The sequence below is a fragment of the Symphalangus syndactylus genome, chromosome 20 (genome assembly GCF_028878055.3).
Source record: "Symphalangus syndactylus isolate Jambi chromosome 20, NHGRI_mSymSyn1-v2.1_pri, whole genome shotgun sequence".
NCBI classification, from domain to species: Eukaryota; Metazoa; Chordata; class Mammalia; order Primates; family Hylobatidae; genus Symphalangus; species Symphalangus syndactylus.
In genome coordinates, this window is record NC_072442.2 from 65,449,098 (window position 1) to 65,463,431 (window position 14,334).

General features: G+C 49.5%; 1 pseudogene; it reads right to left on the reverse strand.

Moving 5' to 3' along the window:
- The window catches only part of LOC129470474 (pre-mRNA-processing-splicing factor 8-like), a 35,228-nt pseudogene extending 20,904 nt beyond the window's left edge, over nt 1-14,324 (reverse strand).
- Nucleotides 14,325-14,334: the final 10 nt, after the last annotated feature.

Here is a 14,334-nt window from a genome sequence, read left to right on the forward strand (position 1 = left end):
TGCTCTCATCGTTTTTATCTGGACTTCTTCAGTGGTCCCCAAACCTGGTCTCCCGACCTATCCTTTCAGGTACATCCTTCTCACAGCTGCAAGAGTGAATCATCTAACACAGAAATTTGACAAAGTCTACATCTGTAGTGTGGGAAGTTAAAAAAAAAAAAAAAAAAAAAAAAAAGAAGAAAAACAAATCTAACAAAGTCACTCTGTGCTTAAGACCCTTACATAATTCTTCCTAAGGTGTGTGATGCCCTCCATGTCCATGATATGGCTCTCCACTATTTATCCAGCCTCATCTCTTAACATTCCCAATTCCATAATTTACTCCAGCAAACCTTGAACTTTCCATGGTCCCATGTACACCAAGCTAGTTACATCGCCACACTTCTGCCTAAAGGAATGCTCTCCCTCACCTGCCTCATCACATGCTACTTCTTTCAGGAATCCTTTCCTCTTCCACTTCCAGACTGGGCTAGAGCAATCACTAACTCTAGTGCTCTCAGATTCCCAGATACAGGTTAATCTAAAACCCAAAATGCTCAAAAAGCCGAAACTTGGCCGGGCGCGGTGGCTCACACTTGTAATCCCAGCACTTTGGGAGGCCGAGGCGGGCGGATCACGAGGTCAGGAGATCGAGACCACGGTGAAACCCCGTCTCTACTAAAAATACAAAAAATTAGCCGGGCGTAGTGGCAGGCGCCTGTAGTCCCAGCTACTTGGAGAGGCTGAGGCAGGAGAAGGGCGTGAACCCGGGAGGTGGAGCTTGCAGTGAGCCGAGATTGCGCCACTGCACTCCAGCCTGGGCAACAGAGTGAGACTCCGTCTCAAAAAAAAAAAAAAAAAAAAAAAAAAAAGCTGAAACTTTCTTGAGTCCCAACGTTCTGAGCACCAACATGATGCTCAAAGGAAATGCTCATTGGGGCATTTCAAATTTTGGATTGGGTATCCTGAACCTATAAGTATAATGAAAATATTTCAAGGCAGGGCACGGTGGCTCACACCTATAATCCAGCACTATGAGAGGCTAAGGCAGGAGGACTGCTTGAACCCAGAGAGTCTGAGACCAGCCTGGACAAGAGAGTGAGATCCCAGCTTTACAAAAAATTTAAAAATTAGGCCAGGCGCGGTGGCTCACGCCTGTAATCCCAGCACTTTGGGAGGCTGAGACAGGCGGATCACAAGGTCAGGAGTTCAAGACCATCCTGGCTAACATGGTGAAACCCCGTCTCTACTAAAAATACAAAAAATTAGCAGGGCGTGGTGGTGGGCGCCTGTAGTCCCAGCTACTCGGGAGGCTGAGGCAGGAGAATGGCGTGAACCTGGGTGGTGGAGCTTGCAGTGAGCCGAAATTGCGCCACTGCACTCCAGCCTGGGCAACAGAGCAAGACTCCGCCTCAAAAAAAAAAAAAAAGAAAAAAAAATTAAAAATTAGCCAGGCATGGTGGCATATGCACCTGTGGTCCCAGATACTCAGGTGGCTGAGGTGTGAGGATCACTTGAGCTGCAGTGAGCTATGATAGTGCCACTGCACTCCAGCCTAAGTGACAGTGAGACCCTGTCTCTAATAAAAATAATGAAAATATTAAAAAAGAAAATCTGAAATCCAAAACATTTCTCGTCCCAAGAATTTCGGATAAAGGAAACTCAACCGTAATGCAACAGTTCTAAAACACAATAGAACGTATCCTTAACAGACTTAACTAAAAAACAGAAAACATTCTGCTCATGCAAATGCCACACATTTGGAGATATGAAGGTCGGAATGCAAGAAAAATGTTATAGCTAAGAGTTACTCTAATGGAAACCAGAGGAAGGTAACTTTTTTTTTTTTTTTTTTTGAGACAGAGTTTTTGCTCTGTCGCCCAGGCTAGAGTGCAATGGTACGATCTCGACTCACAGCAACCTCCGCCTCCCAGGTTCAAGCAATTCTGCCTCAGCCTCCCAAGTAGCTGGGATTACAGGCGCCTGCCACCAGGCCCGGCTAATTTTTGTATTTTTAGCAGAGACGAGGTTTCAGAACCACATTGGCCAGGCTAGTCTCAAACTCTTGACCTCAGGTGATCCACCAGCCTCGGCCTCCCAAAGTGCTGGGATTACAGGCATGAGCCACTGTGCCCGGCCAAGGTAACTTTTTAAATTTTGTGAAAACTTATGTAGCTGAAAATTCCTCAGATTTTTCTTTCTCAATTCCAGTTGCCTTCAGCTGGGCCTCTGAAGGTAAGTGAAGGAGAAATGAACCCTGAGATGCCTTATGAGTGCTGCTTTTTCACAGGTTCTCTATGCCACTGGTTAACATGACTTAGATAAGCCCCTGAGAAAATGCAAAAATAATGCTTTTCTGTTCAAAATAATAAATCCAACTTTTACTCCTGCCTTAATTTAGAATCATCACAACTCCACAAGAAGGAGACTACAGAATTTCTACAGGGAATGCTCAGAAAATAACTATGAAGCGACCTGACATACTATAAGCCGCTATTGCACAGAGCATGGAAACTGGCACACTAAGCAAAGAGGAGAAGGAAGAAGCCAGCAGGGGAAGAAGTGAAAGGGATGTGAAATGAGCAGAGGACAAGAGGGAAGCTGGGGATGATGGCCTTGTACCTTGGTGAAGGTGGTGGAGCCAGAGGCCATGAGAATTTGACGCACACGGTTGTGGAAGCGCTGCATTGACTCATCATCCACACGCAGGAAACACTGAGCTGTGCGCTCCTTAGTAACCTAAACCACAAAGTCAAGGTGAACTTGTCTGAGGAACTCCCACAGAAGCAAGAGCCAACTGTGCCCACCACTCAGCCTTTCAACCCAACAAGGCTCCGGTGACTGACCCAGGAAGTACAGGCGCGCTCATGTCCCTCTCAGCCCCTCCCAGGCTGTACCTCATTCTGCAGGTTCCAGACCCCGTCCTTGTGGGTGAACTCCTCATAGCTGGTGCGGCACTTAGGCAGGATGCGGCACTCGAAGCCACACATGTTGAACAGCAGGTTGGGGTTGTCCTTACTGTACACAGACACGAAGCTGTTCTCCCACTGAACTGTAGTCACTGACCGTGGCAAGCGGTTCTTGATGTCCCAGAATACTGCCCGGCCTCTGCCCACAGAGAACATATGGTCACATCAGTTTCTTGGAAGGAACTTCCCTTCAAAGGCCAACTGATGATATCCTGACACAGCCACGCCTCTCCCATCCAGGACACAGCCTCAGGTATGCCCGCTCTGGGCCCTTAGCCTATGTCCTTCCAGCTCACACAGCCCCAACCTAGACTCACAAGTTAACATCATGTTTCATGAGGCGCATGCGGGCATCTCGGGGCCAGCACTTCTTGTTATTATAGCCAACGATGTTTTCATTGTTGGGGTCAGGGTGCTCTGTCAAGTAACGTTGAATCAGGTCCCGAGCCTCATCTGCTGTGAACCTACACCAGACCAGGTACATTGCTGAGGCCCCAATACACTGAGATTTGGGACACCCACGAGTCCTCCAGCTCCACAGATGAAGACCCCACCCCATCCTACCCCCACCCTCCCCAGGCTTCATTACATTTTATTTAATTTTAATTTTTTTTTGAGACGGAGTCTCGCTCTGTTGCCCAGGCTGGAGTGCGGTGGCGCAATCTCGGCTCACTGCAAGCTCCGCCTCCCAGGTTCACGCCCTTCTCCAGCCTCAGCCTCCCGAGTAGCTGGGATTACAGGCACCCACCACCACACCCAACTAATTTTTGTATTTTTTTAAGTAGAGACGGGGTTTCACCATGTTGGCCAGACTGGTCTCCAACTCCTGACCTCGTGATCCGCCCGCCTCAGCCTCCCAAAGTGCTGGGATTACAGGCGTGAGCCACTGCACCCAGCCTCCTCCTCAGCAAATTCTGAGTCAGTGAGCCAGACAACCACTCCACACACAATTCCGTGCTACTGTGCCTGAGACACACCTTATAGTTGATGACGACATTGTTCTTGGCTGTCATGTAGTCGGCTATGTTGTGGTCCACGATGAGGCGCAGCAGCCTATTGAGCAGGGTCAAGTCGATCTTCTCATACATCTTCTCAAAGCGGGATTCTAGCATGACATTGCACTCGCCTTCACTTGTCTCCCACACGTCCTGCAGGTTATTGATGCCTGAGGAGTAGCAAGGCAGGTCTCCAGCAGGTTAGAAATCCTCTTTCAAGACTAGCCCCACAGTAACTATCATTACCTTCCATAACCAATCCCACTAAGAGTCCATGTATTCATCTGGATTGCTTTAACTATGAGCTTGTCCTCAGTTTAACATGAACACTACTTCCCTTTATTACCACGCATCAAGAGAGTAAACCAATCATGCTGCCCAGATGAGAATTTCAACGTAGAACTAAATTCCTCCCCCGTTCCTCACAGGGCAATCTCAGGAAAGTTCTACCTTGACACCACTTGTAAACAAGCAGCGGAGGTGGTTCTGTGTCAGCAGGCTTAATCCAGGGTGGGAACAGGCGGCGCTTGTCGGCTTCATACCACAGGTACTGGTCCAGGTAGGCATCAGTTATTTTCTCCAGGGGCTCAACGTCATATACTGGAACGAGGTGACTATAGAGATCCATGAACTCAATGCCCACCTGTGGGACAAGGAGGCTGGTTCACACCAATCCACCAATCACCTGAGGCAACTGCTACCTTTGGTAGCACCAAAAAGAAAACTTGGGAGGCCTCACTCACCTCTTTGAAGGCTCTCTGTGTGAGGAGGTGACGCTTGATGCGAGACAGCGCCTCGTGGGGGTTATCATAGGCCTGCTCGATCAGACCTAGCTCCTCCCTCTGAGACTGGTTCAATCGAGACTTCACACTGATAAAAGCAATGGGAAGGGTGAATGGGAAAACTAGGAGGAAGTAAAACCAGAAAAGACTGGGGCTACACCTTCTTTCTTTGGACTCTGAGGATGATGCCATTCCCTGCTGTCACCTTCCCAGCAGGAACCTATCTACCCTACTACTCACCTATAAGCTTCCTTGAGCCGCTCCAATGCCAAGATGAGCAACTTGGTGTCATGCTTATAGGAGAGTGGGGGGAATGGGATGGGTGAGAACCTGCGGCTTTCCAACCAATGCACTGTGGTGGTATATACTGCCACTGCTTCCTCCGCTGTGATGTAAGGCCCGTCCTGCAAGGTGGACATGAAATTAGCCTCCTGCTACAGCCTGATCCCCCCAAAACAAGGTTCAGTCACAACTCTACAGTCCTCCCTCCTGCCCACTCCACCACTCACACCCAGCCCAGCCTACTCTGCCCAACCTTCAGGTAGTTGTGCTGCCGCTCCTGTTCTGCCTTCAGATAGAGCCGGGTGAGGCGGCCCAGATTCTTTTTACAAACAGTCTTGTCCACGGTGGCCCCTCGGCGGATCCGTTCTCGGTTGTAGTGGGCAGTGTTGGTCCACCAGTCAGCCTTGGCCTTCACATATCGAAGGATCATATTCTCTATGGGCGTCGGCAGCCCAGGGACCTAAAAGTCCAAAAAGCACAATCAAGCCAGGATCAAGCCAGGTACTGTGGCGCACACCTGTAGTCCCGGCTACTCAGGCTAAGGAGGATCGCTTGAGCTCAGGAGCTTGAGGCCAGCCTAAGCAACATGGTGAGCCCCCTCTCTCAAAGGGAAAAGAAAAGAGATGGGAGCCAGATAGCCCCCTAATGATTCCCGAAGTGGTAATCCTAACCTAAAGACGGATGTTTACACCTCCGAGGAAATAAAGAGACACCCACCTTCCAAGGAATGTTGGCTTTCCAGCAGCGCCAGGCTTCACTGAGGTGCTGCAGGATTGTCCGGGCCTTGTTCTGTTTGATCCCCTCAGGCATCATGTCCAGAATATCATGCATCACAGCTGCCCGCAGCTCAAGGTCAAAATGTGACTCCACTCGCTGCTTTGTTACTGTCTTTGCCACCCCCTTTGAGTGTCGACCTGGAAGTAGAGCGTCCCAAGAGGATTACAAGGAAGATTCCTTGCTTTCAGTAAGGGTCTCTACCTTCATGCTCCTCACTCATTATGGTTATTAATAAAATTAGGTATTAACAAAGCGTCCCTGTGCCCAGCATACGCAAAAAGACCCGCTACCTTAAACATTCACAACTATGCTTCTGAAGAATTTCCACTCCTGCAAATGCATGACTGCCTCTCAAGGCCCCAGAAGGAAGCCCAAGAAATAGAATACTAGGTCAGACTCATTTGAGAACTGGACCTAAAGGCAATCTAGTAGGAAGAGTGCTCATACAAGAGCAGGGAACAGACCCAAACGGGCAGGTACCTTTGAAGCAATAACAGGAGGAGCTGGATACAGAGAAAACCACTCACCTTCAAACTGCCGGGCCAGGAGGTTGCCCAGCCATCGTTCCAACAAAGGGGTAATGCCACGCATGAAAAACAGCCAGACTCGCCAACCGGCAGCCCAGAAGCCACAGCCAGGACCCTTCCCTACAGGGCCCTATGATCCCAAGCAGAAGTTAAGAACACAAGTTAGCAATGCATTTTAACAACAATAAAAACCTGGGCAGAGATGGGGCATATATGTATAATATACACATAGATGAACATATACATGGCAGTAGAGGGGTAAAAAGAAAAAAAAACTCTGGGACCTCAACATCTAAAACAAAAGGGTAAATGAGAAACCTTAAGGCAAAAACCAGGAACTAAGATTGCCCATGTGAATTTAAAGGAGCAGTAAGGACACGCTCATAGCTGCTCTCCAAATAGGTCCCTGGAAAGAGCCCTGTCTAAATGTATAAATGAAAAAAGATCTGAGAAAGTTAAGTCCAGTGAGGCTGGGCACAGTGGCTCACACTGGTAATCCCAGTACTTTGGGAGGCCGAGGAGTGTGGATCACCTGAGGTCAGGAGTTCAAGACCAGCCTGGCCAATACAGTGAAACCCCGTCTCTACTAAAAATTCAAAAACTAGCCAGGCATGGTGGTGCGCGCCTGTAGTCTCAGCTACTTGGGAGGCTGAAGCAGGAGAATCACTTCAACCCGGGAGGCGGAGGCTGTGGTGAGCCAAGATTGTGCCACTGCACTCCAGCTGCGGCAACAGAGCAAGACTCAGTCTCAAAAAAAAAAAAAAAAATAGCCAAGCGTGGTGGTGGACACCTGTAATCCCAGCTACTCGGGAGGCTGAGGCAGGAGAATTGCTTGAACTCAGGAGGCAGAGGTTGCAGTGAGCCGAGATCGTGCCATTGCACTCCCGCCTGAGAGACAAGAGTAAGACTCTGTCTCAAAAAAAAGAAAGTCAGTAAAGTCAGGGTCTCACCGTGTTGAAACGATAATAGATGAGATGCTTCAGGTCCTTGCACATGCGAATCTGTCGCATCAGCTTGTATTTGTATCGATACATGCCCGTCAACTGCCCCACATGGGCAAATATATACTGTAATCCATCTGCCAGCTGCAATACAATTGCCCCATCAGACCTGGAGCTTAAACCAGCTCCACGGCCAGCACAGGCTTCCTCCAGCCTCCTCACCCAGGCAGGGGTTGGGAATACCTAACCTCACCTGGAAGGCATCCACATTGCCCAGCCGATACTGCACGTGACTATCCACCACCAGCTTAGTCAAACGCAGAACTTCCCGACACAGGTGGAAAGCATTCCCAAAACGAGATTTCTTTCTTTCCTGGAGAAGACGGAGAAGACGCAAAAAACAGAAAGAACATGAATGAGCAATGGACCCAACTGGATGTATGCCTTCATCAGTAGCCAGAGCAAAACAGCTGTCCGTCCCTGAAGCCCAGGAGGCCCCTAGGGTCCAATGCAGGCACCTTGGTGGTGAGCGTTTTCACAGGCTTGAGGTTGAAGTTGTAGTCCAGGTGCAGGTAGTTGAGGTTTTTGCGGTGAATGAGAAGGTTGAGCATGTTGTAGCCCTGGCGGCAAACCTGGAGCCCAACCTCCACCCAGTCCAGCTTTGTGGACTGAAAGAATTTGGTGGCTTTGAAGGAGCGGAACAGATACCTGAGGTGGGAACATGGAGAGTAAGAGTCAGCCTACTGATATCTCTGGAACAGAAGTCTGCGCAGGGGCCCTGGGGCACCTTACCTCTTCTTTTGAGCCTTAGGGGGCCGATGCTTCAGGGCATTCAGCACATAGTACTTAAGCAGCTTCTGGTAGGAGACCCTCACTTTCACAGGCTGCCCGGCAGGACAATGCTCCCGATACCTACAAAACTAAGCCCACCAGAGTTTGGCCATCTCTTCTTCCAGCCACTCTGCTAAAGGCTGCAAGCCTTGGGTTGTCTACCATTTTTATGGGAAAAAAAAAAAAAAAAGAATTAAAAAAAAAAAGGCTGGCTGGGCGCGGTGGCTCACGCTTGTAATCCCAGCACTGTGGGAGGCCGAGGCAGGCGGATCACGAGGTCAGGAGATCGAGACCACGGTGAAACCCTGTCTCTACTAAAAAAAAAATACAAAAAAATTAGCCGGGCGTGGTGGCAGGCGCCTGTAGTCCCAGCTACTCGGAGAGGCTGAGGCAGGAGAATGGCGTGAACCCAGGAGGCGGAGCTTGCAGTGAGCCGAGATTGCGCCACTGCACTCCAGCCTGGGCAACAGAGCAAGACTCCGTCTCAAAAAAAAAAAAAAAAAAAAAAGGCTACATGCCCACCTAGTTGGAGTCTTTTCTCCTATACATCCACTATCATTCCCCCTGCCACAGGGAAAACCTTACCAGTTCTTGACAAGGGGTATGTCCAGGGCCCGACGGGTGCGACCAGAGCGTAGGTTGAAGGGCCGCGGGGCCCAGAGCAGGGCAATGCCATTGGCTGTATTGTCTGTATAGAGGGGTGTGTCCTTCAGGAAGGGCTCCACAAACTCCGGGAGCTCAAATTCCTCATCATCATCCGGCAATGGTTCCTGACTCTGAAAAAGGAATCCCTCTAAGGGTTTAGCTCCTGATGAACTAGGCACAGACTGAAGAGGAGGGAAATTCTCTGGGGCCAAGCACAAAGCCTGTATCTGCCATGGAAACTGGGCTGTCTGACAAAAGCAGCCCTGAAGTGCCAGCGCAAAGGAAACCAAAGACAGCAAAGAACAAGACAGGGCCACCAGGAAAGCAAGAGTCACTTCTCACACCTCAACTGGCCACCACCAGAAAGCCTCCCAACGGAGCCCCAACATCACAGGAGGTCAACATTGCAATCATCTCCCACTCAAGCTCCAAACACTGGGCCTGGACACAACGGAACACAGATGAGCATCAGAAACATTATGGTAAGCTTAAGAAGCCAGTCACTGAAGACTACATAGTGTACGATTCTATTTCATTCTATTATATGAAATGTGTAGAATAGTCAAATCTATAGACAGAAAGTAGATTGGTGGTTGCGTAAAGAAGTTGGGGAGAAATGGCCAGTAACTGCTAAGAGTTTCTTTCTCAAGTAATAAAAATATTCTCGGCCAGGCGCGGTGGCTCAAGCCTGTAATCCCAGCACTTTGGCAGGCCGAAGCGGGCGGATCACGAGGTCAGGAGATCGAGACCATCCTGGCTAACATGGTGAAACCCCGTCTCTACTAAAAATACAAAAAATTAGCCGGGCGTGATGGCGGGCGCCTGTAGTCCCAGCTACGTGGGAGGCTGAGGCAGGAGAATGGCGTGAACCCGGGAGGCGGAGCTTGCAGTGAGCCGAGATCATGCCACTACACTCCAGCCTGGGCAAGACTCCATCTCAAAAAATAAAAAATAAAAAAAATAAAAATATTCTCAAATTGCATGTCGTGACAGTTGGGACAACTCTGAGAATAAGCTAAAAACCATCAAATTACACACTTTAAATGGGTAACTTGTATGGTATGTTAACTACATCTCAATATAAAGACTAAAACAAACAAACACAATAGAGACAGACCAGGACAGATTATCTAGAGCACCCAAGAAGAGAACCATAAAGTCCAAAAAGAGAATCACGGAAACCAGGATTATACCAATGACATGTTTTAAGGCAAATGCTGAATTCTCATATTCGCTTATAGCTCAAGGGGAACACTTAGCAAGACGGAAAACACGTCTCCCTCCACCTGAGTGTTTAGTAACGTCAGCCAGCCTCAGGTATTTCTCCTGGAAGAGCTGAGGGAAAGTGTCCCTTCCCTTCCTCACCTTGACCGAGTGCCTATGGGAGATTGGGTTGATCAAAGGGTCAAAGTAGAAAGCTGGCAAATCAGGATCCTCAGTTTTGATGAATACAACATTGGGAGTATGGTACCTAAAATGAAAGGAAGAGTCAGCCAAAGTTCTCCGGCCCTGGCCCAACCTAAACAGCAGCCTTCTCCTTTCCAAATGTTGTGTTCCAGGTCTCTTACCAGGTGAGGTGGACATGGTGTGGAAGATTGTTGTACAAGTAAGGAAAAGCAATCTTCTATTCAGTGCGGATAGGCTGCCGGATGATAATCTTGTTAATATCGTTGAATTCATTCCAGTCTTCATCCCTAGGGTACAACATCAAGAATAAGCAGATTTTTTTTTTTTTTTTTTTTTTTTTTTTTTTTTTTTTTGAGACAGGGTCTCACTCTATCACCCAAGCTGGAATCCAACGACATGATCATTGTTCACTGCAGCTGTGACCTCCTGGGCTCAAACAATCCTCCCACAGCTCAGCTTCCCAAGTAACTGAGACTACAGGAAGCTGCGAGTGTCACCACACCCAGCTAAATTTTTTGGTAAAGATAGGGTTTTGCCATTTTGCCCAGGTTGGTCTCAAACTTCTGGGCTCAAGCAATCCTCCTGCCTCAGCTTCCCAACGTGCTCAGATTACAGCATGAGCCACTGCACCTGGCACAAAAAGACTAATTTGGAAGTTATATCAGGACTTTAAGAATCAAGATTACATTTTATTCAACTCAAAATGTCTAAAATCCCTCATCTCTCCAACTCACTGTAGGTTGATGTCTCGAACAAGAGGTTCAAATTTGGGGCCTCCAGGAATGGCCATATTGAGTGCCTTGGACGTAAAGAAGGCCTTCAAATCAAACAGGTAGAAGTAGTTGTCATCCACCAAGTCTGTCAGGAGCTGATTAGCCAGGCGGTAGAGAGTTGACATCATAGGTAGCGTGAACTGCCAGCGTTGGTACGTGGAGCCATTTACATACCTAGGTAAAAAATGAAAGGCCCACCTCAAGTAAGCAGCTAAACAAACCCATACCACCTACTGATCTCCCAGGACTCCTGCGTTTCCAGAACTCCTCCCAGGAGGAGTATCTCCATCTACCACTCACTTCCTGCTGTCCCTCAACGGCTGGTGGTCATAGAACCAGTCCAACACAGGGGCGTCCTCCTCAGGGTCCAGCTCTAGCTGAATGGCCTCCAGTGGCTCAACATCTAGGATGTTGTCAGCATAGTCCAAGGGCGGCTCCTCGTCATCAAAAGGGGGAAAACGCATCCTCTTGAAATGCCTCCTATCTCTTTTTTCTCGGCGCATCATAATCCACATTGACCTGGAAGGCAAGAACGTCACAGAACCATTTCTACCCACTGCCTCCCAACCACCACCACCACCCACCCACCATATTTCAGCCTTTCTCACCCCCACTGGGAGATGTAGACAGGTTCAATGACCCAGGGAATCTCATTGACGAAGGAAATGGCTCCAGTGATGTGGTACAGCACAGGCACATCCCGAATCTGCTCCCAAGGCATAGGCATGTTCTCCAGGAGTTTGAGGACTGCGTGGGGCATGTACTTTAGGGCACTGGCACATTAGAAAAAGAGAAGGCTATTAGAAATGACAAGGTGTTCTGCTACCTGTCCCATGCAGAGAAGCCACATGTTCATGTTCCACAGTAAATCCTACCTTACAATCCAAACTCCCAAACTTAGCCCACAGGCCCTTCCTAACCAGAAACCCTGCCTCTCCCTCTCCAACTTCACCTTGCGCCACTCTTCTTCAACGTCATAATCCCACAGTGCTGGTATCAGCTCCTCTAAATCAATGGCTATCCCTCTGGAGACAGCTTTGCGGCTGTCTCACATCCTATTCCCTCCGCATCTTCTCATAAATCGTAATAAAGTATTCACCATACTTCACTATCAGCACTTGTCTCATGTCTGTCAGGCCACTCGACTGCACACTGCAGAAAGGCGGAGATTGTTACCCTCTGCTCGCTACTATATCCCCGGCAGCCAGCACAGTTTTCAAAGTATTTTTTGAAATAGCCAAAACTTCCAGTTCATTACATGGTAGACATTTTTGTGTCCAAATAGAACAGGAATCTGCTAAGACATCTGTACCTGTACTCGCCCAGTTTAGAGCCACAGAAAAAACAGGAGTAGGGAAACCTCTGAAATTAAATACCCCAACCACAGAATTCAGGTCCCTGAGGAGTGACAGGCTGCACTATGCCCAGTATCCCACTCTGGGCTTCAACCAGCTCAACCATAGGGACATCTTATTTTTATTTTTATTTTTTTTTTGAGACGGAGTCTCGTACTTTTGCCCAGGCCAGAGTGCAGTGGCGTGATCTCCTGCCTCAGCCTCCCGAGTAGCTGGGACTACAGGCGCCCGCCACCACGCCCGGCTAATTTTTTGTATTTTTTAGTAGAGACGGGGTTTCACCGTGTTAGCCAGGATGGTCTTGATCTCCTGACCTTGTGATCCGCCCACCTCGACCTCCCAAAGTGCTGGGATTACAGGTGTGAGCCACCGCGCCTGGCCAGGGACATTTTATAATACCATCAACAGGACAAATTAAAGCACCAGTCCCAGATAGGGAAGAGAGGGGAAACAGACCGCATAAGTGGAAGATGTAGAAATTATCAGAGACTCCTACCGGTTTTCTTCTTTCTCTTATATCCACCAAAATGAGCTGTCAAAGCACCAATCCAAGACTGTGGGACAGGGAGAAGGGAAAAGGGCCAAATTCCAAATGAATTTATTTCAGGATGTTCCTTACCCCAGGTAAACCCTTTTGTCATGGCGGAACTTCCTGTTGGTCATGTCTCCATGGTCTCGAATGATCTTCCTGACATGTTCTGGGGGCATGTCTTCCTTCTGGGCATCCACAAACCCAAACTTCCGCTTTTCTGCATAGCGCTTGGCCTGCAATTGCTGCCATTTTCGAGCTGCAAAGGCACCTCAGTTTAAAGGTCTGCACACCCTCAGCCTAATCCTTTTCACCTCTTGCCCTAAGGTAAGCTCCTGTCAGTGAGTGTGAAGGAGGAGCAGGCAACCAGCAGGAAGAAGCACCCCTTGCCAATTCCCTTACCATTTTACTCTATTTTTCCCTCCATCACATTTATCACTATCTGACTTTTTTTTTTTTTTTTTTTGAGACGTCGTTTCGCTCTGTCTCCCAGGCTGGAGTGCAATGGTGCGATGTCGGCTCACTGCAACCTCCGCCTCCCGGGTTCAAGCCATTCTCCTGCCTCAGCCTCCCCAGTAGCTGGGATTATAGACACGCGCCACCACACAACTCATTTTTGTATTTTTCGCACAGACGAGGTTTCACTATGTTGGCCAGGCTGGTCTCGAACTCCTGACCTCAGGTGATCCGCCCGCCTCGGCCTCCCAAAGTGCTGGGATTACAAGTGTGAGCCACGGCGCCCGGCCTGACATTTTTATTACAGAGCCTCAAGGTTTTGTTACTGTCTATCTCTCCCGCTGTAATTTAAACCCCGTAAGGACAGGAATTTTGTCTCCATTACTACTGTACCCCCGCTGCATCAGCGCTTGCAAATAATACGGCCTTAAAACGACTTGATGAAAAGTTAAACGGGGATAACAAGGGAGCTGACACCTCAGGAGTTGCCCAAACGGGGAGGGTCCCCACCCGCCTGCGCGCGCGCACACCCGCCCCGCCTCCGGCCCGCGCGCCGCTCCACACCCTCGCCTCACCTTTCTCCTGCAGCTTCTCCTCTGACATGTAGTCCGGTAGCGGGGCTAGAGGGCCAGGCACCGGGTTACCCGGCCCTCGATAAGGAAATACTCCGGCCATATCCGGAGAATCTGGGGAGCGGCGGGACAGAAAAATTCACTAACCACAGGCCCGCGCCCACAAGAAGCGCAGCAGAAAGGCGTCCGGGGACCCCGGCCTGCAGTCCCGCCACGCAGTGCATCCAGCCCCGCCCGGCCTAACCCCTTCGGTCACTCGGCCCGACCCGACCACGCCTCCCGCAGCCCGGCCTTAAACGCCTGCCACGCACCCCACAGCCCCTCACACTGGAGGCCGCTTGTCCCGTAGCGCAATGGCGCCCAGTCTGCGTCCGCTCCGCGTTCCCAGCGCCGGGAAGTGCGCAACCCGAGTTCAGCAGTTGATCCAATCGGCGCCGAGATGCTCAGATGGATTAGTGAGGCGACCAATGAGAGTTGCACACTGCGCCGAGGAGGCGGGCCCATAGGCGGAAAG